This window comes from Ixodes scapularis, unplaced genomic scaffold (genome assembly GCF_016920785.2).
Source record: "Ixodes scapularis isolate PalLabHiFi unplaced genomic scaffold, ASM1692078v2 PGA_scaffold0__279_contigs__length_252992795, whole genome shotgun sequence".
Lineage (NCBI taxonomy): Eukaryota > Metazoa > Arthropoda > Arachnida > Ixodida > Ixodidae > Ixodes > Ixodes scapularis.
Window position 1 is genome coordinate 235479357 of NW_024609835.1, and position 25049 is coordinate 235504405.

At 44.1% G+C, this 25049-nt stretch overlaps 1 pseudogene; it reads right to left on the reverse strand.

Annotated features, from left to right (window-relative positions):
• The window catches only part of LOC115321345, a 37016-nt pseudogene extending 14397 nt beyond the window's left edge, over nucleotides 1-22619 (reverse strand).
• Nucleotides 22620-25049: the final 2430 nt, after the last annotated feature.

Genomic DNA, 25049 nt, shown 5'->3' on the forward strand with positions numbered 1-25049 from the left:
AAGAACTCAAACGCGTTACGACAGCAACAGACCCCAAATCATTCGAATTTTAACACTGCAATGAAACCACGTGGAGCTCTCAGACGCAGACACGATGGAGCTTGTTTTTTCTGCGTCGACGAAACTCAGGAGCATCGATTTCGCGACCCGGTGCACCACTACACAAACTGCACTGCTTTATAATCCGACTGAGAACTATTGACGACAGAAGATTGCTCGTCGATGTTGGTGGGGCAAATAACAGCTAGCACTGATGATTAAACGATGGAATCACAGACGTAGTCGGTCATGCTCGCATATTTGTTGAATGTCACCAAGCAATCACTTTCTTTGTACGTGGTGTTCGGATTCATCCGTCAAGCTCCTGACTTTTGCGGGTTGCGATCTGATATCAGCCTCCCGAAGCTGATAGATCAAACGGTAGATAGCGTATCTCACTCGCTGTTGCAGGCTGCCCACCGCGTCCGTGTAACCAGAGCGAACTGAAAACGACAACAACTACGCTGAGACTGCAGTGGCTACCTTTCACATTCCTAAAGATATCAACTGAACGTACCTTTCACAGTTTTTCTTGTGCTCTTTTGAGGGGTAACCACTGCGTCAACGCAACTATTGTTGTCGTTTCCAGGCGGCTCATTTCTTGATTGCCACGCCGGGAAGCTACGCGTCCACAGCGTGTGCGCAACGTATAATGGTCACTACACTCATTCTGGGACGGTGCAATCGCAGACGTAGTCGGTCACGCCCGCCACCGGAACGCTGAGAACTTGATCAGGGGGCTCACGTACAGCACTGAAACGCCACAGCGCTCGAAACAACGCGAGCTGCTGACGCCATTTCATGACACAGACACAGCGACGAAGCCCAATGTTGTCCTCATTTCATGGTTAGCGCAGCTAAGCATACTCGGTGCATGCTCCGATTATCCTTTCAGCGCACTTCCATAGTAAACTTTTCGTTCACTAAAAGAAACCTTAGAGAGGCAACTGATAAGTCACTGCACGAATACTTACAAGATCCTTCCAGCTTGCTTCCATAACGTTCTTCTAGTGCACTAAAATATACCCAGGGCAGGCTACTAGTAAGACGCTTCGCATGAACTTTGAAGCTACTTAGGTCTCAGCTAGTTTACTAAAAGTATACTATTACAGTACTTACTTTAAGCATACTAAGAAAGGACACTAATAGTACAAGCCTACTTCTGGCTAGCATTCTTTAAGGACAATTTTAGTATACTCCTTGAGAATGAGTATCTTAAAAGACCGTAAAGAATACTTAAAGTAACCTAGTTTTTGCTAAGGGTTACCATCCCAACGTATGTATTGGAACTTCTGAGGCCGCAGCCTATGACTATATCTAGATTAAATTTTACGGAGCTCATAATTGGGCAATTGGAAGTTTGGAAACAGCCTTTGCAAGTTCAGTTACATTTTCGTTTCAATATGCCGTAACAGTAGTGAAAGGTGCAGCAACTATTCAATATGGAATTAAAAAATATTTGACCAAAACCACTATTCAGTTTAAATTAGCTTCGAACGCGATATCCATTATATACACATGCCTAACGAAGAGTTATGGGTTTTTGTGCAAACGGTGCTCACATTGATCGTATAAATTGCTAGCACTATTTCTTGTGATTGGTTCGAGTTCATAGAGCACCTACGCTCCACTCAGCTGCTCTGTGAGCAGTAAGCAGCGTGATACAAACCATACGAAGTAGCCAAACACACACTTTTTATTTCAAACACAGACATCTGCAAAATTACGGCCATATGATTGTTCAATAAATAAATAAATATCTGTAGTGGCCAGGTCCCCTGTAGTTATGACACTTTAAATAGCCTTTCCCCTATTGGAAAAACGTACAAGAAACAAACCTGCTGCTTGTACAGTTCTGGTATGACACCAGCATAATTTCTGTGTGTTAAGCATGCAGCTAGTTTGGATTGGCGTTCTGCATAACTGGAGATACCGGCACCGCTATGGCTCCGGGTCTGTCTACACTGGCAGCCACTTTGCTTGCCGATATGATTCGGTGTGGCTGGTATGATTTTGCGTCCAATGACGTAGGCGACTGCCGTCTTTCCAACAAAACGCTTATACCACAGGACCACCGGTATAACCAAATCATACATGCAGAAAGACGACCGCCATCTTCCAACGAAAACGTCCATCGTTCACCACCGCTATCGTTACATACACCATACATGTCGAAAAAGAACATAAGCCACGTTTACACGAATGCGACTTAGTCGTATTGAATCCAGTTGCCGCATTCAATACGCGGTCATGTAAACGGCATAATGCGCAAAGCGCATCGCATTTTGGAACGGGGAGGATTATCGGAAGGCGCTCGCTGCGGGAGCGAGTGAACAGCTGAGAACATGGCGGCGGCCAACCTCGTCGGCGGCGCGGAGAGCGGTCCCGCAATTTTTTTCCCGAGAACGCAAGCTTTTATTGCGATCATAAGTAAGCGGAATATAGCGGAGCTGCTCGGTGAGGGCGGCCCCGTCCGAACCTTTGCGAAGTACGACTTGCGCGTCCGAAGGGGTCACATAAGGTTCGGTGCAAGCACGAATGACACCGAGAGCTCCGAGCACTGTAGAGCACTGCATGGTAGCGCAGAACGAGCAGCTCCTACCTCGGTGCAGTTCCTGGCTCCGCAAGAGCCTCTCGGACTCGGGGTCCGGTTGGTCTGGTCGCGATCGGCGAGGTCTAGCGCGGCGAAACGCGGAGGCTTCCTCAAAGCGTGCACACACACGTCGCCTCTCGTTCAGAGTGAACCGGCGGCCCGGCCTGGAGTTCTAAACGCCTTCCGTCTCCCAACTTCTTCCACAGCACCGAAGACAGCGGGCACGATCTTTACGTTCACTGAATGCGTCGAAAGGCCTCCACGTGCGATGCACCGGAAAACGTGGTGCGGCTGGTGCCGGAACGGAACTGCATAACTTCGAGCTTTGAGTCAACGTGCACGGCAACAAACCGATCGTGACACCAAGCCGCGGATACTGCATCGCGGGTCGACAGCGGCAAACGGCCCGTTGCTCGTATCGTGGGCCGTGACTCGTACTCGGCCAACTTGGCGTCTTTTAGTGGCCCCTCGCGTCGTCGCAACCAGCCACAAACCCGACAAACCCACCAGCCCGAAACCGTAGCGACCGTAGCCTGCGTTGGAGAAAAGCGAAACCGAAACTTAAAGCTTCCGCCCAGTGGCTTCCGCTGCCGCGGGTTTTCTAATAACTTCGCGGCTTCCACTTCCGGTCGTCGCGGAGATGCCGAAGATAGAGCGGTGTGGGGGTTCGTTGGCTCGTTTACGGTTACGGGACAGATGTTTTGCGGTCCGTTTCTACTGCGTCTCTGGCTCTCAACTGGACGGCACCTCTCATAGTTCAACCAGGCGTGGTCAGCCTGCGTCAGGCCGGCTCGACTCGTCCGATCGCCGGACCGCAGGCGACTTCCAAGTACGGCCGTTAGGCCTAGGATCCGTGAAACGGTAAGCGAATCTCGTCCCGTTTTCGTTCTACTTTTAAATTACGTTAGGTGCGCTACAGTATAAGCATGCGTGCCAAGTGTTCGTGACAAATTTGAACTAGAATAATTGTGCTTCATTGCGGTCATTTGCCGAAAATGTAAATCGAGCAATGAACGAGGAGCCATGCTTGAAGACGGTGTATGTACGATGTTAACTTCTACCTGGGCGGCTAAAAAAAAAAGACTGGTTACGGTTGGATGCGAGGCTGGTCCCAATGCAATGGTAAGCACTTAGAGCGCCTTTCTGAACGGCATGTAAGCAATATAGCGATCAACGAGACGAGCGACGGCGAGAAGCTACGAGAGCCGGCGCCGAGCGCCGAAGATTTCTCACTCTCGCTGCTTGCGCCGCTCGGTTCTTGGGCTTCTAGAAAACGTCGCTCATCGCCTCGGTCGCTCGCACCAATCGCTTTTATAATGTGTGTCTCGTCGCGCGGCTGACTGCCGTGTGGGGGCACGACACAACCATGCCGAATCTAACGCAGTTCATACCACAGGTGCTGCTGCTCGTCATCGCTGCACCAACAGCTTCCCCGATTGCCTTTGGCGCGGACGTCACCCACGTGTTTGGTCTCGCTGGAACTACCCGGGAGGAATCCACGGCTGCGTCATCTGTGACGTGGTACAACATCGATGACTTCCGCACGGGGGCGCACCGGGGAACGCTTCCGTTTCCGTCGACTGGCTGTTGTCTACAAAAGGATCTACCACCCTTGCAAGCATCGGGGCACGACACAACCATGCCGAATCTAACGCAGTTCATACCACAGGTGCTGCTGCTCGTCATCGCTGCACCAACAGCTTCACCGATTGCCTTTGGCGCGGACGTCACCCACGTGTTTGGTCTCGCTGGAACTAGCCGGGAGGAATCCACGGCTGCGTCATCTGTGACGTGGTACAACATCGATGACTTCCGCACGGGGGCGCACCGGGGAACGCTTCCGTTTCCGTCGACTGGCTGTTGTCTACAAAAGGATCTACCACCCTTGCAAGCATCGGGGCACGACACAACCATGCCGAATCTAACGCAGTTCATACCACAGGTTTGTTACTTGAAATACGCGAAATGTTATCGTTCCAATAACATACTGCTCTTAGAGGTGTCGTGCCCCATCGACCTAAAGCGTCTACTAACCCTTTGTTGCAGCGCTGTAACCTTTGTGTTCAATTGTTTACTTTCGTTACCCCATGATGGCTGCCTTCTTTTCCTTGACGCGTTATTGCTGCTTTGCGGAGACGTCGAGCTCAACCCTGGCCCTACTGATATGGAAAAATTGAGCAAACTAATTGAAAACCTGGCGTCGACCAATGACAAGTATCAAAACGAAACACGGGAAAGACTGAGCGGCATCAGTTCAGGGATCGACGAACTAAAGCAGAAGGTAGCTACTCTCGAGAAGCAAATGCAGGAAATAAACGGAATTAAGGAAAGGCTTGCCGTGGTCGAATCTTCCTTGCACGAAGTTCAAAGAGAAGTCTGTCACTCGCATGATAAAATAGACGCCCTTGACGCTGGTATCGACGACCTCAACAACAGAATGAGGCGGAACAACTTGTTATTTAGGGGCATCCCAGAGAAACAAAAGGAGACGTGGGAAGAAACGGCTTGCCTCATAAAAGAATTCGTTAATAACCATCTGGGTATAGAGACTGGGGAGATAGAACGTGCACATCGCGTCGGCCAAAAGCGCGGGGTAACTGCTCGACCGATTGTAGTGCGCTTCTTAGACTACAGGAATAGACAAAACGTGCTGAATAACGCCAGTAAACTGAAGCATTTAACTTCATTGAAGGTGTCTATCTCGGAGGACTTTACTGCTAGGGTTTGCTTCCACCGGAGCAAATTGTGGCACTTTAGTAAGCAGTTCAGAGAAAAAAAAAACCAAAGTGAAACTCGTGTACGACAAACTTTATGCTGATGGCAAGCAATATTCATACTGTTCCGACAGTGACGAGATTATTTTGCTTAACAACTTCCAAACCACAAATTTGGCGACTACTTGACATCCTGATAAAACATCTAGACATGAGTGTGTTGATCTCGGAGTGCTCGTGGCGAATTTTCGTAGTTTTTTACCTAAACAAGATATTTTTTTGTCAACTGTGAATGACACGGACGCAAAAATTGTTATCGGGGCAGAAACGTGGCTATATCCGGAGATAAACGATGGCGAATTATTTTTTAATCAATCATTTCATCTATTTCGAAAAGACCGCACACATTCCCGTGGTGGCGGCATTCTTATCGCTATCAGCAAAATGATGGATGCTTCCCTTATATCTTTAGATTGTGAACTAGAAATTTTGTGGGTACGCTTGAGTCACCCTTCGTTGCCCATCATTGTTGGCGCCTGCTATCGCCCTCCAGGCCGAGATAGTACTTTTGTTACGAAGCTGCACGCTTGCATGGAGCAAATTTTTTCTTTATTTCCCAGTAGTACTGTTATTTTTGGCGGCGATTTTAATTACCCCGGGGTCAACTGGAAAGAGGAAGAAATAAACTCTTGGGTGGCCCATTCAGAAGTGTCCAGTTTTGTTGACTTGATGAATAGCTACGGTTTAACTCAAACTGTATTGGAACCCACAAGAAATAATTCTGTTTTGGATCTTGTTTTTACCTCGAGTGCAGAAAATGTAAAATCGGTTCGTATTCTTGAGAAAATCAGCGACCATAACACAGTCCTAGTAGAAATGTCTCTGCCAGTAATAGGTAAAAAAATAACCCCTAAAACCATAAACGTCTACAGTAGAGTTAATGAAAACGCTCTAAACGAGTCCTTTGAGCTGTTTGCTTCGGAATACGAGCTGCATTTTAGCGAAAGAACAGTCGAGCGCAACTGGGAAATGCTCAAAAATGAATTTAGGCGTATAAAGTCTGATTTTGTACCTCAGATGGTTTTAAGGACGAGTGCTGATCAACCATGGTTTACAAATATCCTTAGGAAAATAAATAACAAAAAGAAACGTCTTTATGTCAAAGCAAAAATTACAAACCTTGCGTCTGACTTCACTAAGTATAATGACTGCTGTAAAGAGTTTAAAAGTAACATCAAGAAGGCAAAGGATAAATATTACAAGCAAGACCTACTTAACTTATTAATAAACAATCCCCAAAAATTTTGGAAAAGTATATGTCCGAGAAAAGATGATTCGCTTCCTAAATTGTGCAATGAACACAACGAAGTGCTAACGAACCTTGAATCAGCTACCGTCTTTAATAACTACTTTGCATCCGTATTTACCTTAGAACAATTACCTGTACCCAGTGATCAAATATGTAAACCAATTAACGTCTACTGTGAACCTATCACTTTTAACCCCTATGGCATTTTGAGTGTGATAGAAAGGCTCTCCCGAAGTTCAGGTCCTGGTGATGACGAAATCTGTCCTAAACTTCTCAAATTAACAAAGAACATATCCTGTCGCCTTTTGTGTCGCTTGTTCCAACAATCGCTCGACTTAACTTCCCTTCCCGCAGACTGGAGATTCGGGAGAGTTTTACCCATTTTTAAGACCGGCAATAAAAACGACTCATCAAATTATAGACCCATATCACTAACTAGTGTGCCTTGCAAGATTATGGAACATGTCATCTACTCCCACATTATGAACTATATGTCAGAACATCAATTAATATGTAATAGTCAGCATGGCTTCAGGAAGGGATATTCATGCGAAACCCAACTTTTTGAGTTCGTTGCTGATCTACATAACAACTTCCACTCGTCTCACCCTACTGACGCCATCTTCATTGATTTCTCAAAAGCATTCGACACGGTTCCTCACCAACGTCTCCTATATAAACTTTCAAAACTAAACATTCACCCTTCTATTATCCACTGGATCGCTCAATTCTTAAGTAACCGTAACCAGGCTGTCCACCTGGGGCAGGACAAATCACATAGCCTTCCCGTAATATCAGGTGTTCCGCAGGGCAGCGTTTTGGGTCCGCTTTTATTTCTTATCTATATTAATGACCTTCCTCTCCATATAACATCTTCCATAAGGCTTTTCGCAGATGATTGTGTTATTTATCGTCGTATTACTAAACCTGAAGAGTCTTTAATATTGCAGCAGGATTTAAATATGTTTTCACTATGGTGTAACACATGGCAGATGAAAGTTAATGTCACCAAGAGTAAACTATTAACATTCACTGGCCAACGAACGCCTGCAATACGAAATTATACATTAGAAACTCTGCCTCTCGAAAAAGTGTCCAGCTACAAATATTTAGGTGTAACATTTTCAGACGACCTAACCTGGAATACCCACATTAACACTGTAGTTTCTAGTGCTTGTAAATCTCTAGGATATATCCAACGTAACCTTCACAGTACCCCGCATTGTGTTAAACTAACAGCCTATAAATCCTTTGTGAGGGCTAAATTGGACTATGCCAACTATATTTGGTGGCCGCATCAAGCTTACCTTATTAACAAACTTGAATCAGTTCAGAATAAAGCATCTCGCTTCATATCTCATGACTACTCACGGACATCAAGCGTAACCGCACTTAAACAAATCTAGACCTTTGCCCACTGGCCGAAAGAACTAAACTTGCTCGTCTTGTCATGTTCCACAAAATCTACTATTCCTCTTCGTCATTCCGAAACCATTACTGCCAACCTCCATCTCACATCTCCTTACGTCGTGACCACAGCCAGAAAATAAACCCTCTATTTGCGAGAACTAATAAATTTCAAAATTCCCCGCTCTCTCTAGCCATCAATAACTGGAATTCTCTTCCTGAGGCTATTGCTCTCGAAAATAATCCAGCTAAATTCCGCGATCTTTGCAAGGCACACCTCAAAAGTGTTTTTCGTTAGTCTAAATGTTTATGTCGGTAGCTAGTCATTAGTTTTCTTTTTTTTTTTACCATGATATGCATCCTGATGCGATTTAACCCTAGCCATTTTTCGGCAAATATTACTATTTGTATTTGTTTGTGAATCTACTTTTGCTTTTGTTTGTTTTTATGTGAGTTTGTATTCTTATCCCCCCTCATGTAATGCACTTCGGTAGAAGTGCCTTTGAAGTATAATAAAATGAAATGAAATGAAATGAAATATAAATCGACCTTCTTTTTTTTTTTTTTTTTTTTTTTCTCGGAAATTGTGACTAAAGAATTTCGACACCTACATTCGCTACCAAATTTTGCGACCCTACCGGAGGCATGAAGCTATCGAGTCACCGAGCCGGCGTTGCCGTAGAGCCGCGCCGCTTTTTGTTCGAAAAGCTTTTGGTTGCCGAAATGGCCCGCCGCCCGCGGTGGCCGGTCGGGCGTCGGATTTCGACATCGCGCCTCTAGCGTTCCCCTTGCTGGGCAACGGGTAAGGAGAGTAGCGCGATGCGCCATGCACTTTACCCTCCATCCTCGCAAACGCCCACAAAAAAAAAAAAAAAAAGATGTTATTTTTGTTAGTTGCTTGAGGCGGCTCGGCTCGCGTGTTGCTCATGGCGACACGGCGGCTTTGCTTGCGTCTTTGTAGTTTGTCTTCCGTCGCTTCGCACCTTTTTTCGTTTCTTGTCGTCATTTTACAAAGGTGTCAGTGAAGTATTGCTGCGAATTTGCGAGGATGTCTACCCAGCTGACGAAGCTTGGGACGACGATGACATGTCCAGAAGTTCTGACGGTGATGAAGTTTTTGGCATCGCCCCGTGATTTAGCTGAGAGTGATGCAAACAAAGGTTTTTTTCTTTCTTTTGCCCAAAATTTCCCCTGTTCTTAAAAATAAAAAAAAAGATCGACCTAAATTTCAATTCTTTTTTTTTTGTTCTTGGTGGATCCAATAAATAGGGTTCGACCTATTTTCGAGTAAATACGGTAACTTTAATTTTTATTTTGTGTTACGTCGGACGCAACTCGAATGCTTGACAGTTACGTTGGGCGTAACTTTAATTTTTATTTCGGGTTCCGTCGGACGTAACGTTAGGCACTCCGTTACACTTAAGGAAAATAGGGGCTGCTGGTTCATCATATAAAGTTATTAACCAAACATTTGTGTTTAATTAAAATGCATCACTGACCTAAAAAAAAATACTGCTATCCTAGAGTTTATGCTATAGGAATGTAGCGCTTCAGATAAATTTGTTAATTTTTACTTTTAGTCCCTGCCCCCTCCAGATACAACATCTGGCCTAAAGCAGTGTTCCGGATCTCCTTCCAAGACCTCAGGCGGGTCGTCATTCAATCCAGGAGTCGGCGGCGTCTCATGGGCGTGTTGCTGGTGCTTACTGGATGGTGCTACCGAGGGAAAAGTGGTCGTGCTTGGGAAAGGCAAGTATGGCCGCCGTAATTATAGATATTGTTTTTACCTTTGCTCGAATCCACTTTTAAGAAATGCACAGTTCGCATGTGTGCATCTCTCAATGTTTCCACAATCGGCTTTTTTTTTTTTGTTTTTTTTTAGTGCTCTAACTCTGTCAGCGCTAGTTTCTCTAGATCATGCAAATGGGATGCAACACTAAACCACATATGCTCTCGCAACAAACAGTGCTGTGCAGAAGCACTGTGGAATTTACTCTAGCTTTATAATGCAGCACAAAATGGTTGACTCCAAGTATAGCTACTTTTGTGACTCCGTTTAACCAAAAGCTCTGCCGAAACAAACTTGCCGTCTTATAGGTAGTGCAAAAGAACCTCGCGTGCCTAACCTGGAGAAGGGCATTTTTTTCATAGGTCAGTTTTTCCTTCAGCCTCCTTGAAATGTTAACATTATGTGACACACGGAAGAACAGTAAACTCTTTAATGTTGGCGAACCTTTAATTTTCGCGGCCTTTAATTTTGCAGAATTCAGTGGCTGCGATTATGTCCTCTGTGACCGATTCGAGAAGAAATAGGGGCCACGAAGATAAGGGGGTTTTACTGTACATCGGAGGAAAGAGGAAGTCACTTATGTTTGTATGCAGGAGTAAAACCAACAACAACAATCATGGTGTCGACACTTTGTAAGCCTATCTGTGCCTATTGAATGATATCAATTTTGTTTTAGTTCGTTAAACATTGTTGCCTGTACATTGTGGGATGTCGTCTTCAACACGAGCAGTGGTTTTCTTCTCAAGCAGGCAGCATGGACGCGTGCCGCAGCACAACATAGTTCATTTGCAGGTGGTACCGCAGGTTGAAGGATGGTTGGCAAATATGGGGGAATCACAATTCAATGTTCTACCTCGGGCGTAGACAAGATTTGCTTATTCTAAGTCATTTTGTCTAAAAATCTGGGATTTGCGATGAATGTACTCGCATGGTTGGAAGGGCCAGACAAGCCTTGTGAGCGCTTCGTTTTCTAGCGTCTCAGTCCTGAACCCACTCACGCACCACATGTGTAGATGTTCCGATAGGTGGGAGCACTTATTTGGAAAATGGTGAATGGCAACTGTTATCTTTATCAGACTTCTGTATTATGGTCAAAGTTGGACTGCATATTTGCAGTACTCTTTCTCACTTAAAAATATGTCATACTAAAATATGTAAAATAGCCGATGACAAAAAGAGAATGGCTGGGCGTCCTCCAACACGTGGTTGTGCTTTTCACCCCGCTTTGGACAGATGTGCTTGCTCCAGGCTCATGAGGCGCTGAAACGTCATCGAAGGTAGCAGACGGGCTGGTGGTGGAACAACGGAGACTTCTCCCTGCCTTTCTCATGCTGTCAGTGAGCGTGTACTTCTATACTCTAACTTAGCTTAACCTGCACAGAGCTGAGGAGAATAGGCTTGGCGAGTGCCCTTACTGCATATGCATTTGTACAGCTGGGGCTCTTTCTAAATCAAGAACATTGTGTACCTTACCTTCAAAAACACATAATTTTGGGGGTGCAAAAAAAATTGTCAGGCATATCTTTGTTTGTATTGTCCTATTACGCATCGCAGGCACGTAGCCAGGAAGAAGCTTATGAGGCCCGCCCCCCCGCCCCCCCCCCCCCCCCCCCGATATCTTCCATTTTGCATGGGTCCGCCTCTCCCCCCTCCCCCTCTTACAGCGTTTTGTTATGAGGGGGCCCCCCCTGAAACAAAATCCTGGCTACGTGCCTGACGCATGGACTCCAACTTAATGCCGAGTCGACCCACCCCGTTGATAAATTTAATGCCTGCCAGGTAATTTGTTTTGCATTCAGTTAATATATCAGTATTCAGTTAGGTATCCCAAGTCATTAGTCGTTGAGATGCAGTCTCTCTGCAAGTCAGTCATGTTTAACATTCATAAAACTGCTTGTCAAATAATGGCACTGTCGAGGACATGTACTCGGCTCGAGCAATCGCTGTGCACAAGCTGGTCGTGTGGTTACAGGCAGCAAACATCCCGGTTGGAACGTCCTACCTCGCAATGTAGCTGAAGACTAGGTCAGGGCCCCACTCACAAACGTCTATACTTTGCATCTCTTTTAAGCTGGACCACTTTTGACACTACAAGCCATTGCAGCAAAAACAGTGTGAGACATGATTATAAGCTCGACGTACCATGGCATCCAACTAGAAGGTCACATGGCTTGCAGCTTCTGCCGTGGTTAACTTTAAACTGAGATAGTTTGGAATAATGCTCCCGGTTTTTAGTGTTGCCCGGCACGGTTAACAATTTGGTGATATAGTGCTGCATTGAAAAATCTGCATTCGTGACTGTATCACCTTATGAACGCATACTAGCTATTAAACTCTCCATTCTGCAGAGAAATGAAATGCACTTTGCTTCCAAGTGCAGCTACTTCTGAAACTTCATGATATGAAGCACCTTATGGCTGCAAGCTCTGACCGATCTTGTTCTCTGGTCTGCGCAGGCCCATTGCAGGGAGTCACTCCGAGAGCCTCACCAGAGGTTCCTGCCCGTGGTCGTTCTAAATTTTTTTGTTGTAGGTATGCATCCTTTCTGTCTTTCCCTTAATTGTACTCGAGCGTCTTCTTTTCATTGTCGCAGATTTGCCTCAAAATTGGTTCAGCACAAAAATGGATGCTGTACAACTGTATCCGGCATATTTTGTTGAAGATAACTTTTCTTTGCGAATGTTAGTTTTTTTTTTTTTATGAAGGTTAGTCTTTTTTTGTTTTTATTCACAAATTTATTTGAGTTTCCATGGGCAACAACGTTATGCCAAGGGCAAGTACAAGTTCACTGCTCTAACTTGTTCTCAACTGATTGCAAGAAATTTTGTTAATGTCGTGAAACCTCTTTCCAGCACTTGCTTTGCAGCATGGAAACAAATTATACATGGGACATACTCTTCTTTAGACTGCTTGTTCATTCTGCAGGTCTGCCTTCTATAGATGTCGTGCTACTGGAGAGCAGGCGAATTCGATTGTTGGTTTTGTCATTGCTTTTTTTTTTAGCCGTTGTCTATTTTGACTAGTTAGCTGAAAATAATGATGTAGTACCCTTTAGTCAGTAAAATAGATAGTGTGTGCCGCTGTTAGTGTCAAGTAGAGATGCACGCTTTTTAGGCATTTTGCGCAGAGTGGTACCCATTTTTATTGGTTAGCCTCTTGGTGCGCCAACTAAACTCTTCCTATCCAGACACCTGCCCTTTGCTTTTATTTGGCAGGCTCTGGCAATAAAATAATATAGTGTTATTCCTCGGTGGCTTAAATACCTAAAGAAAGAAGTTTCTCCATGTTTAAACGCAAACTTTTATAAAGGCAAAAATGAATTAAGCCAGTAGCAGACGACACATAGCCTCAGCAGTGCTCCGCGGCAACAGCGTTGCGTCAAAATAGCGGTCGTCACCTTTTTTCTGCCTTCTCTCTCTTTCCTTCGGCGCTCTCCTCCCTTTCCTCCTCTCCGGCACCTTTGTCACCACACCCACTGGCTAACCTCTCCCACTATACGGCTCTGCATTGCAGTAGTAGGTTTTTTTTATAGTCTTTAGAGTTAAATGTGAATATTTGACAGAAATCTCCCAGGTTGGGGTGAAAGAGGGTTAAGTGAATGCATTTGATCATTCGCCTTAATTCGGTACCCATCATTTCAAGGCCTGTGTGGCCTTGTCCTGGGGTGTGTCTATGACTGTGGCTGTGAAGGAGCACTTTTTTAATAGGTACAAGTACAAAGTATAAAAACAAAAGGATCTATGTGCTGATCATGAAAGAATATGCTAGCCATTCTAATGTAGCTCTGCCAAGTACTTGATTGTGATTTGTTTTTATTTCCAGCTACTTGGTTGCCTCAATATCTGGAGATCCTAGTGGCCACAAGCTTGGACTCAATCTTCTTCTGTGGTCCGGCCAGGACCATGGGGGAGGTAATCCCAGCAACAAGAGCATCACAGTATCTCCCTGCCTGTGACTTTCGATTAGCGTCACGACAAGGGAGTCCTCATGCCACCAAGTGTTAGGTATGCTACTCGAAATAAGCATTCTTACCTATTCTTGAAGTGAAACAGCAAAAGCACTACTAAGCCTAAAATGCAAAAAACATTCAAATCTCGGGTTGGATGAAGTTCCAATTACAAAAAGGCGTCTGCAGACATGATTCACATGTGAACTTAAAGCCCACGGATGTAGGTTCGACAAAGTCACAGAAATAACTTCCCGCAGATGGCTTCGCTAGTGCCACACCCAAACAAATTCTTAAATTAATCATTGTGTTACGTTGGTGTCATCAATCTTATGTACCTACCCCACCCAGCAGTCGGGAGATGTGAAGTATAAAAAAAATGGGAACTTGCACATTGTCAGCTCTGCAAAGATAATATATTGAACCGAGCATAGCACGTTTAACTTAAGAAAGCAATTCAGTGCAGGCCTAGTTTTAAGCTTCACATATTTGTTATTGCCCTTCATAATGAAGTAAAAACTGCTTAAGTTGTGTCCCACTACAGGCTTTCTATTAGTGTTAAAATGTGTTATGGCAGTTTAAACAGCTCGCTCCAAATATTTTCTTGAAATGCATAGGTTTATGGAAATTATTATGTGGATGTTTGCAGACAGTCATGGTGAGACCAATCTTTAGTGCCAAGTGTTCCACTTATTCAGAGTTGGTTGAGTCTGTAAATATTGTAGGTCGCAAATTAAATTTTTATGGTATGCAATGGGCACGATCATCCGTAATGACTAGCTCTACCTAGGGGAACTTTGTACGTTTACTACGGCAAGATGGTTTCACAAAACTAAGTATTTAGTTTATTCAACTCCTGCACTAACCTTATCTCTAGAAACTTTTTATATTCTTTACGATGCTGAGTTAGGATTCTGGAAGTAGTTTTTCTAGAACTACGCTAGACATTTCCAGTTCATAATTTTTCTCGCGAAGAATTCGAGAGAGCCAAACCCTGTAATATACGGATGGAACTCGCAGAATGATGCGACTGGCAGTTTGAAACATTCGGCACTGTAACAGTAACAATGACATGTCACTTGCCTATGTAATGCTCATTGTCGCAGATCAAACTGCTTTTTCCATCTGCACTCATTTTCAGTGGACTCATTCAGCGAACTCGCACCCGAGACTGCAGCGCTGGGTTCTGCGAAGTAATTTGCATGAATATAGATGCAACAGGTTTCTTTGAGCGTGCGTCTAACACGTATTCTTCATATTGAATGTGCTACTGTATTCATGACCATGTCGTTAATTGTATCCACATTCCAGCTTATTTTTATTTTGACATTTGAGTTTTCTTCAGTACTTTTCTCAACATCTGTGCTTGTCGAGCCGTACTCAAGACCATTAATCTTGTCTTTCACTATTACATTAATATATAAAACTGTTGATGCCGAGTGAGAATTCAAGGTCCCGAATCTGTCGTGCGAGTTAAATAAGAACCAATAAAAAGCTCTACAAAGGAAATTTTGTTAAAGAAGGCTGTATAAGCATTAAAATAGCACATGCCATGCTAAAAAAAAAATACAAATTCTTGTTAGGTATGCAAGGATGACACTGCTGTTTCTGATGTGTCACAAAAAAAATCAGTGCCATAGAGTGTTCCTTATGGAAGTACAAACTGTCGAATTCAAAGCCCAGAAGTTTTATTCAAGAATGTTCCTCAATACAAATGTATTTAGAGATCTGAGCCACTGACTCATACATGACTATGTGGCGAACATTCATTTTCATGTGCATTATAGTTTACAAGGTCTAGTCTGCGTTGATTTATTGCATTCATGCTAAAACTGGGAGGGGTTCTCTGGCTATGAATAAAGATATAAACATTTCTTGAAATCAAAACATTTGAGAACGAACAAAAGGAAGGATCTGGGAACGGTATCTTAGATTCTCTTCTCTTTTTCTTATCTCTGATTTTCACCCTATTTCACCTGATGCATTTAGTTTTTTTAGCGCAGCTCTTAGCACCCGTTTCCGCGTTTCGCGGAGTCGCCCTCGGCGTAACCGCCCAACTAAACTTGGCAGTAAATTGAATTAATGTTGCGGTCATGTGACGTTAATATTTCCGCTAAGTCTAGCTGAGAAACTGAATTTTTTATGGATGACATGACATGGTCATGCAACTTCATTTTCCCCGCTACTTTTAGCGGGAAAACTGCATTTGTGTTGAGGTCATGTGACATCAATTTCTGCGCTAAATTTAGTGGGAAACTTAACCCGCTAAATTTAATGGGGAAATTTTCCCGCTAAATTCAGGGAAATGTCCCGCTAAATGGGAGGGAGCAGAAGAGGAGGAGGGGAGGGGGAGGAGGGGCATACCCTCCCATCCTCCTCTTCAAGATCTGTGCTCTAATTTCACGTTAAAGAGAATTGTAAACGTCTCATATTTCATCTCATTTTTATTCAACTTTTATATTGCAGGTGCGCTCGCAGCACAAATCTGGGTTGTGCTGATCCTCTACGCACAAGTTAGGAACTCCTGAGTGGCAAGAGTGGGAGTTTGGTCTGACAGCTCAAGGGACACCATTGTTCAGTATTGAATTTTTAATAATCTTCTTTTGAGCAAAGTTAAGCTTTGCTGCATGCAGTTCTTGTAAAAATAAATACCTGCAACCAAATTTACCAGGTCACGACGTTTCGCCTCTGCTCTTAGTGCTCCTGGTGAGCCTCGGATAAGAGCTTACTGGTGTGCAAACATCATGCTTGTTTGAAACCACTCACTGATGTAAAGACTCGCTGACATTCAGCATTCCAATGAAATGCTGGATGTCCACAAGTCTTTCTTGAACAATGCAAGCGGGGAAGGAACCATACAATCGTATCGTATTGGGGGACATTCTACAGAGTTTTTTTCTATGTTTTACAGATTTTTTTTTAAAAAAGCCGTAAAAGCTACATTTACACGGTCTGTGCATGTGAGTTATATGGCCAGGGCGGCATAGTATAAAAGGCTAATTTGTAATGATCCGTCGGCTTATTACAGAGATCTGCCAGACTTCTTTCAGAAAACTAGATGAAGGTTCATTCTAGCGTAGTTTTATCCCGCGAATCTGAATATCCCGTTCGTTTTCCTCAAAGATATAACTAAACGTGAGAAAACACACAAAAACATCCTGCCAACAGTGACATCGTAAGAAGACCTTTCGGCCGCCAAGCGTGTGTCGCTTAAGGGCCGCTCGTCCAATCGCAAGTTTTCTAGGTATATTCTCCGGCATTGGCACCAGTCGTGACACATTTTTCTGCCCTTTTAAAAAATAGCATGTGCGTGCATAGCTTTGATAGGCGCTGAAGATGCGTGAACAAAGATTTTGAAAGCTGCTCTTGTGACGTCGCTCTCTAGGGAAGTGCTTTCACAGCGCTTTAAAAATGACTATGCAGCCTCGATTAATTAAATTAGCAAATAATTTTAATATTTGAGATTCTGGAGGTCGAATGAAGAAGATTTAAAAGTGTTTTCTGAAATAGAAAACTGCTTCAGCCTCTCTCTAAGTATAGTATGTTCGTGAAATTTTTAATCAGTTAAAATAGACCCATGGTTCCAATTAGAAACTTGCTAAGCATCATCAAAACACACTAAATCAATTTTCTTTGTAAAGATATAAGACAAAAGTAGCATTTTATGGCGTTTAAAAAAAATGGTCAATTTGGACGCGTTTCCAGACTTCGGTTTCTTACCAGAGCGCATCTTTGCACCTGCGGTCCAGCTGCCCGGTGGCCGCAGTGCGAAGCCGCCCCCTCGCCTCCCTCGTAGGATGAAGGGAAGCAAGGCGCACGTGTGTTGCGTGTCTAAGCCCCTGGGGAACAGGACTGTGGGCGCAGAGATGAGCTCTGATAAGAAACTGAAACCTAGAAACTCATCCAAATAAAGCTTTTTACAGAACGCATAAAACGTTACCCCTGCATTATATCCTTCTAAAAAAACTTGATTTTGTGGTTTTCAATGACTCAGCAAGTTTCTAATTGAAACCCTATTTTCATTTTCACTAATTAAAAAGTTGATTAACAAATTGTATTTAATTATCTGACTGATCGTTACGACTAGGTCCCTAGACTACGTACGCCTGGCCGTATAACTCGCCTGCACAAACCGCATTAATTTAGCTTTCACGACCTCTCTAAACATATATGTAAAGCTTAAAACTAAATCGCCCTGTACAACAGTGAAAAGGCGAAACCAACATGCTGGAGCCATATGGCTCCACCGTGCTGGTATCGCCTTTTTGCTGGTATAGGATGCCCCATATTACGTTATGCATGTATGGTTCTGTCCGCCTCAATGGTTCCGCCTTAATCCACTACGCTGGTATAGGATGTCCCATAATACGACACGCTTGTATGGTTCCGCCCACCTGTATCGTTCCGCCTTATTCCACTATACTGGAGCCGCCTTTTTCGCTTGTATAGGATGTCCCATATTACGGTTACGCTTGTATGAGCCTTTTCCGCCATCTTTCCATCATCGATATTCTCCAACAGGGTCAACACTCCAACAACTGCAGTTTTTTGCACAGGCTAACTTCGAAAGAAATTTTATAAAATTATTGACATAAAAGCTGAAAATTGTCTGCTCCAAAAGTGGAAATCTGTGCTCCAATACCAGTGTTTCCCTGCTACAAGGGCTGCGCCAATTCACCACTTGTCAGTTCCACCACTGCTGTCATGTTAGAGAGTTTACCGATTAAATTTAGCTTGAAAATAGACACGTGACCGGTCACGGCTCTTTCAATTATGTGTACAGCCAATCGCTTCATTAGACAACACCATACCGTAAAATACCGAGGAAGCGCCCATACCCGTACAAGCGCCCACTTTTAACATTTTTGATATTCGAAAATTTGGGCAAGTACACATCAAGCGCCCTAATAAGCGCCCATAGTTGGCTTTACACGTATTTTGATAAAATGGGGGTGGGCGTTTCTCCGGTATTTTATGGTAGTTGGTTCTGTCCTAACTTTTTTTTAAACTGCAGGTACCTAACAGTCTATTCAGTTGTTTGCTATATGATGCTGATATTACAATAATGTTACCAAACAACCAAGATCAATCAATTAAGTTAAATTAACCGCAAAATTGAATAACATGTAACTCCATGAAGTTCAGCAAAGTTGCTCGAAGAAATTTCAACCCATCTCTTCACTCGGCGAATGACTTACTTCATGCGAGTGGTTATTTGCAATTTTTGTTTGCTATAGGCTGTTTACATTATACACAATTTGTTTTTTATACCTTTTTTTGCTATTGGCTTTTTATATTCGATACAATTTGTATTTTAATCTAATCTAGTACTTATGGAGCATTTACCAAGACGATTAATATATATTGTTCGGCGTAGTACTGCCTCTGTCAATTTTGCTCCATGAAGCCTTAATTATTGGTGAAGTGCTTGAAGAAATGCATCTAGTTTAGGGATCTCTCCAGCCAAAACGAAAACTTTCCACTGCATGCTTAAGCAGCGGCACTTGACAACCAGAGTAGTACCCACCTTTTGAAATGCAGACATGAGGTCTCTCCTCTCGTCCCGACCAACCTGGTTAACGGCAGCAAACAGCCGACGCCACTCCGCCTGGGCCACACGGAAGTGGCACAGCAGCTGGATGGCATCGGGCCAGGTCGTTCGCAGGGCCGCCTTCTCGGCGGAAGCGTTGTCTCTCATAAACGCCTGAGGAGCCTGCAGGTACCACATTAAAGATGACAATGACTATTAGCATGTGCACCAATGTAACATTGGCATGCTGCAATTTTCAGCTTCTCCAAGGCCGTGTTCCAAAATTTACTTGATCCTGCTCCAAGTAAGGGTATTCGAAAACTTTCCCATGTCCACTGCTTTTTAATTTTTGTTGTCACGTGACAAGACTTGCTGAAGTATCTCTGATTCATTAGGGCAAGGTTGGGAACACAGCCCAAATTGCATCTCTACGAGATATCTTTCTTTCGCTAGAGTTGTGTGCCCTAGTAAAATGACCTCTCAGACCTTCCCGGCAGTTTTGAAGAGGGAATAGTGAAATGGTTTTATGTGGATCGGGCTCTCACCTTAAGTAGTCAAGTCAGCACATGCAAACATTTATTGTAAGACCTTGCTGATGCAGCGAATACCCAACTGATATTTTTAACTATTTTAAAGTGTGTATGACATTCAGCACTCTACAAATGAAACATATATGAATTTGCTCATATTTATAACCAAGAAGTAAATTAGAATATTAAGCAATCTGCTGACTGAAACAAGTGCAAATATGCATTGATTGAACAGGAGATGAATCAAATTGCAAAGATCCTGCAACTTAGTGTGGGAACTGTATTGCATTCGCCACTTTGTCTAGTTACGAGCATTGTCTGTCTCGATGTTACTTGCATACAGCTTACTTACATGCGCTCCTCCAAAGCAGACCGGATAGGCATCCTTCAGGGGCTGGAAGGCACGAATGTAGCTCTTGGTTGTCTTTCAGCTGTGCAGTAGCACTGCCTTGGTGGCAGCTAGAAGCACGGTGGTGGTACTCTGAGTGCCGTCAGTCGACGAGGTGGAGTCGAGGAAGACGATCTCGCTGGCCGCAGCCAGCTGCTGAGTGCGGAGCATGATCTTAGTGACGACCAAGACAGCCCAGCAAGACCCGTCTTCCGACTGCACGTCGACACCTGCAAAAGGTTACCAGCAGCCTTCCTAACATTGTTGTTCACCTGAACTAGACGCTGATGTCCTCGGGTCCTTGGGTGGATACAGGACACTCAAGTACCTCGGGGAAGCACAGAAAACCGGTCACGTCCAGATCACTATGCCTGTAGAGAAGATGAGCCACGGGCAACTGGGGGTCTCTGCATCCTGAGGTGTGGGAGTTTCACATGCCTCCAGACCATTATCGCTAATTCCTCTTGTGTGCCAGCACCTCTAAAAATCTCTAACCACTATAAACCCTTCTTCTTACCGCTATAGAATTTGTTCTCTGGCAATTTAGGCGCTACACAGCCCATATTTGTTCACTATTGTGCATGATAACACAGTTGAAATAAAGGTACACTTTTCAAAGTGGTTGGTTTATGGCTTTTCGTAGGAGCTTATGATTCTTGCTTAAAATACAGGAAACTTGACAAACTCGTCCATTTCTTTTTGGTATCTCAGTCGAAAATTCGGTGGAGACACTGAACATTGCTTACGTGTGAAAATGTGAAAGCATGGCACACGCACTAGGCACAGCTTTAGTCAGCTGGAACCATGGAGCCGTCGTGTTTGGGTAAGCGTGCTTGTCTCGCACCCCGGAGGCCCGGGTTCGATTCCACCCAGACCAAAATGTACGAAATTTTCTTTTCAAAGCCATTCATTTAGTTTGTTAAAGTGCCGTTTTTCACTGTTGCAGACAAAATTCACGTGCTGTTTTACTCAGCCATTGAGAACTTAGGTGCTGCTTATCGCTGCTACGGACAACGATAATGCCGGCAATGCAGTCAGATGACGCCAGTTCGTTCTATAGTACAGTTAATGCTTTCGCATTAATACGGCTAGGTTGTGTTCATGTGCAGTCTTTTGAGAAAGAATCATTATACAATCAAATATGTTGACAAAAGATGTATTATAAACCAAAAATATAGCAAGCTCAGCCAAAGCAGACTGCAGCTATAGTCGGTGCTCAATAGAATTGCCATTACTGTAGGTGTTTTTTGTATTCTGCCAGGCTTTAGTTGTGTGTGCACCAAAGTGTTACCAAGGGCAGAAAGCTCGCCTTGGAGGTTGTGGGCACCCCTCGCAGCGGAACGGCTAGGTACCGATCAGGTTGCAAGGACATGAATCGTTGTCGTCTCTCCCACCAGGGGTGAAGTATTAACGGCCACAGTAACAGCGCTCCGTCAGGCATGAAAGGCACGCGAATGTTTGTGTGGGGTACTGTTTGTGAGCAATGCACGACGGGGCCGGACAAACGAATTAGTATGCATTGTTGTGCCACCTCACTGTCATACTCCTCGACAGGCAGCAGCAAGGAAACATAAGTTGGTGCATGCACTGCATTTTGAACATTTTACTGACCGTGCTAATATGGGATTTATGCAACATATAAATTGGTGACTCAAAAAGATCCCTATCTATTCAATGACAATCAAATGGAGGTGGTGAGTGACATACCGTGCTGTAGATACATTGCCGCCTTTTCACCGAGTTTCTTGATGGGGTCCACAGGTTCACCATAGTGCTCGACCCGCCAAGTTGAGTACCAATGGTACACTGTGCGTGCACTGGGGTTCTCAGCACCGCTGGCCAAGTGCTCCATGGTTGCAGTAGTAGCTGCCAGCTTTTCTTGGTGCAGGCAAATCGCCTCTGCCGGGGTGAGCCCGTCCTGAAACCAGATCATCCTCAGGCTGAGTGGGATCTAGGACAGGTGCATTTTAATTTCCCTGGGCAACCTGAGTTTTGAGACGAGGGTTAACGTCTTGAATAAAACAGACTATCTGCCTCGATGGGCAGATGAAAGGAGATTTTGCAAAACCAATTCGGGGATGAGGGAGAGATTAGCCTACCTTGAAGTACTCGTAAAAGAATGCTCGGGTGTCCGCCGTGCTCTTCAGTAGCCGCAGTCCGTCGGCACAGTGAAGGTTGTGGTTGTGATTCTCCCTAAGCTTGATCACCGCTGCCAGCGGGACTGCCTTCTTTAGGAAGGCATCATTCTTCTTGGTGTTCTTGTTAATTTTTTTTTATTTTGATGTCCACGAAAGCTGGGCAGTTGGTGGCATGGTGACCAGCTGTCTTGTTAACACTGCTGTGCTGACAGCGCCACTTTTGGTGGAACACCATCCTGTTGAGAAATTATACTAAGTGTATCAGGTTAATCCATAGCTTTATCAATAATGTGCTTAGTTTTGCCACATTAATTATGGGAAGGGTTAATTGCCAGAATTTTCGTAGCTACCTGAATCTTGTCTATAATAGCACAGATCAAAATTGGTTCTTCGCTTTCTTAGGGTGTGAAAAGATTTCATTTCAATTCTATATTTTTCTTTAAACCGCGATGTGTGAACATTGTACACTGTACCATGTTTGTTCATATTCTGTACCAACCTTATCTGCTATAGCAAGTAGAATGAAATAAATAGTAAACGTTTTTTGGACATGGGCTTTTTTTTTATTGTTTAAAAGCACTGCGGAGGAGTTGTGGGGTTTGATATGTAAAGTGGAAACAAAGCAATTATTTCCTTGTAATAACCTGCAAACGGCCTAAAACAAATTTATGTTTCGAAATCGTGCATTTAAAATGTGAAAGATCAGCGAGTATCAAATGTTTTCAATGATTTTCTTTGTACTTCGAAATTTAAGCGCAGTAAATATTCCGCTACAGTTTTGTTTCTATGCAAGTATGATAAATACACCGCAAACGACCTAATTTCAGTGTCGCAAGGGATGTGCCCGCCAAATATTACTGCACCCACAATAGGAAATGTCGTGAGTAATATCGCATGTCAGCTAGTTGAATGGCTCTAGGTCAATCATTCAATAATCGGATGTAAATACCGTTGCGGGTTGGGAATTCTCCAGTCGAAGATCCATGAAGTGTTGGTCGCTTTACCGTAGCTGGTGACCCATTCATATGCGTTCCCATCGCTTGTTAAATTCGCGCGAAGAATAGTTACGTTGTTTTCACAGCTTTCCAACTCGCACCGGAAACGTTCGGCCATTCTTAATAAAAAGGACACGAACAAAAGAATGGCACATCTACCTATCAACCTGGATGACCATTAGAGCATTGCTCGAGTTACAGAAACTGTGGTTACAGCCAGTGTGGTTACAGCCTCGTGCCTTGCTCCTGCACCCTCGAAAATGGAATTAAATGTGTAAATGCTAATACATAGTTTTTTCATAGTTGTATTCCTTTGTTTTATTATTTAAATCATGCCTTTGTGTTTTATTAACTTTCTCTATGAACCTAGACCACGGCTTAGACTCAGTTGTCTGCTGCTGCCGTCTGCTACTTCTCTAGAGGGGGAATAGTCACTGCCAAGAAGAGCCTTAGCCTGCCGTCACGTGACTGCGAAGGCGGCGGTTCCCGACGGTGGCCAGCACACACCATCAAATCAAGGCGCAGATGGCGCAAATTATAAGCACATATGTAATAACTCTATGATTATAAGTACCAACAGCATGAACAGAGCTACAAAAGTACAAGAAAGCGATTTAAAACAAAAGAAGGGCACGTAGTCGTCGGCAAAATTTACATGTCTGTACTTTGAAAATTCGCAGGTGCAGGAAGCCTGAACCGACGTTAGCCTGAGCCGCCTGACGTGTTCCTTACTTGCTCGGTTTGTTTTCAATGGTGTGTGAGGTGTAGTGGTTGTAGCTTGTAGTGCCGTAGGGTATTGAAGTTGTGCTGGAGCTACAACCAACGATGACCTACCTCAGACACGTTCAGCGTGCACAAAAAAGGTATCTTTTGCACGCTGGAAATTACTCGGTGCTCGTCTAGTGAGCACAAGTGATTGGAAGCCTTCCAGAAGTGCCTTCGCGTGCCGGCTCTACGTACGCGTACGTGCTCGAGGTTGTTCAGTGTTGGATTAAGTTTGCCTGCTATGACAAAGCTTCCCATATGGCCTGACCTTCGCCTGGGGTCTTCCCAATCCGCAATGCTATTTACATCCGACTCCACTTCGTGTTTTCTTGGTATCTTCCATTAGTTCGCAGCATTCATCCCGAATCGTTCACTTTAGAAATAAGTCGTATTTGTTTTGCTGGGATACTGATTCGCAGTGTGCGTTTCAACAGTGTTTCGCGGGCACAAAATTTCGTGATCGGGGATGGTATGTATTTTTTACCATAAAATGATGAATTTGTGTAATCATATTTCTGTGATGCTTTTCAAATCTTCAATATATAGCCATTCACCATTCGCCCTCTATTGATCGACAAGGAACTCGCAGGTGCCATGTATAGGTAGGGTTGTTCGTTTTCGGGTAAAGCCCGATTTTACCCGATTTTGACACCCCGAACATGTTTCAGGAGAATCGGGTTCAACCCGATTTCTCCCCGAATTCCAAAACCACATAACCAACCTATTTATTTTTGCGCCGCACGGAGTTTGCGGTGCACACACGTTAGCTGCCCTACCTTGGGACAACAGGGACCGATAGTTCGTTTCGCGATCTCCGTGCAGCACTGTGGACGCTATGCGACTCTCAGCCAACCGCCCAACGAGGGTGTCTAACTCACCCTGACATTCTACGTGGAGGCCGGCTGA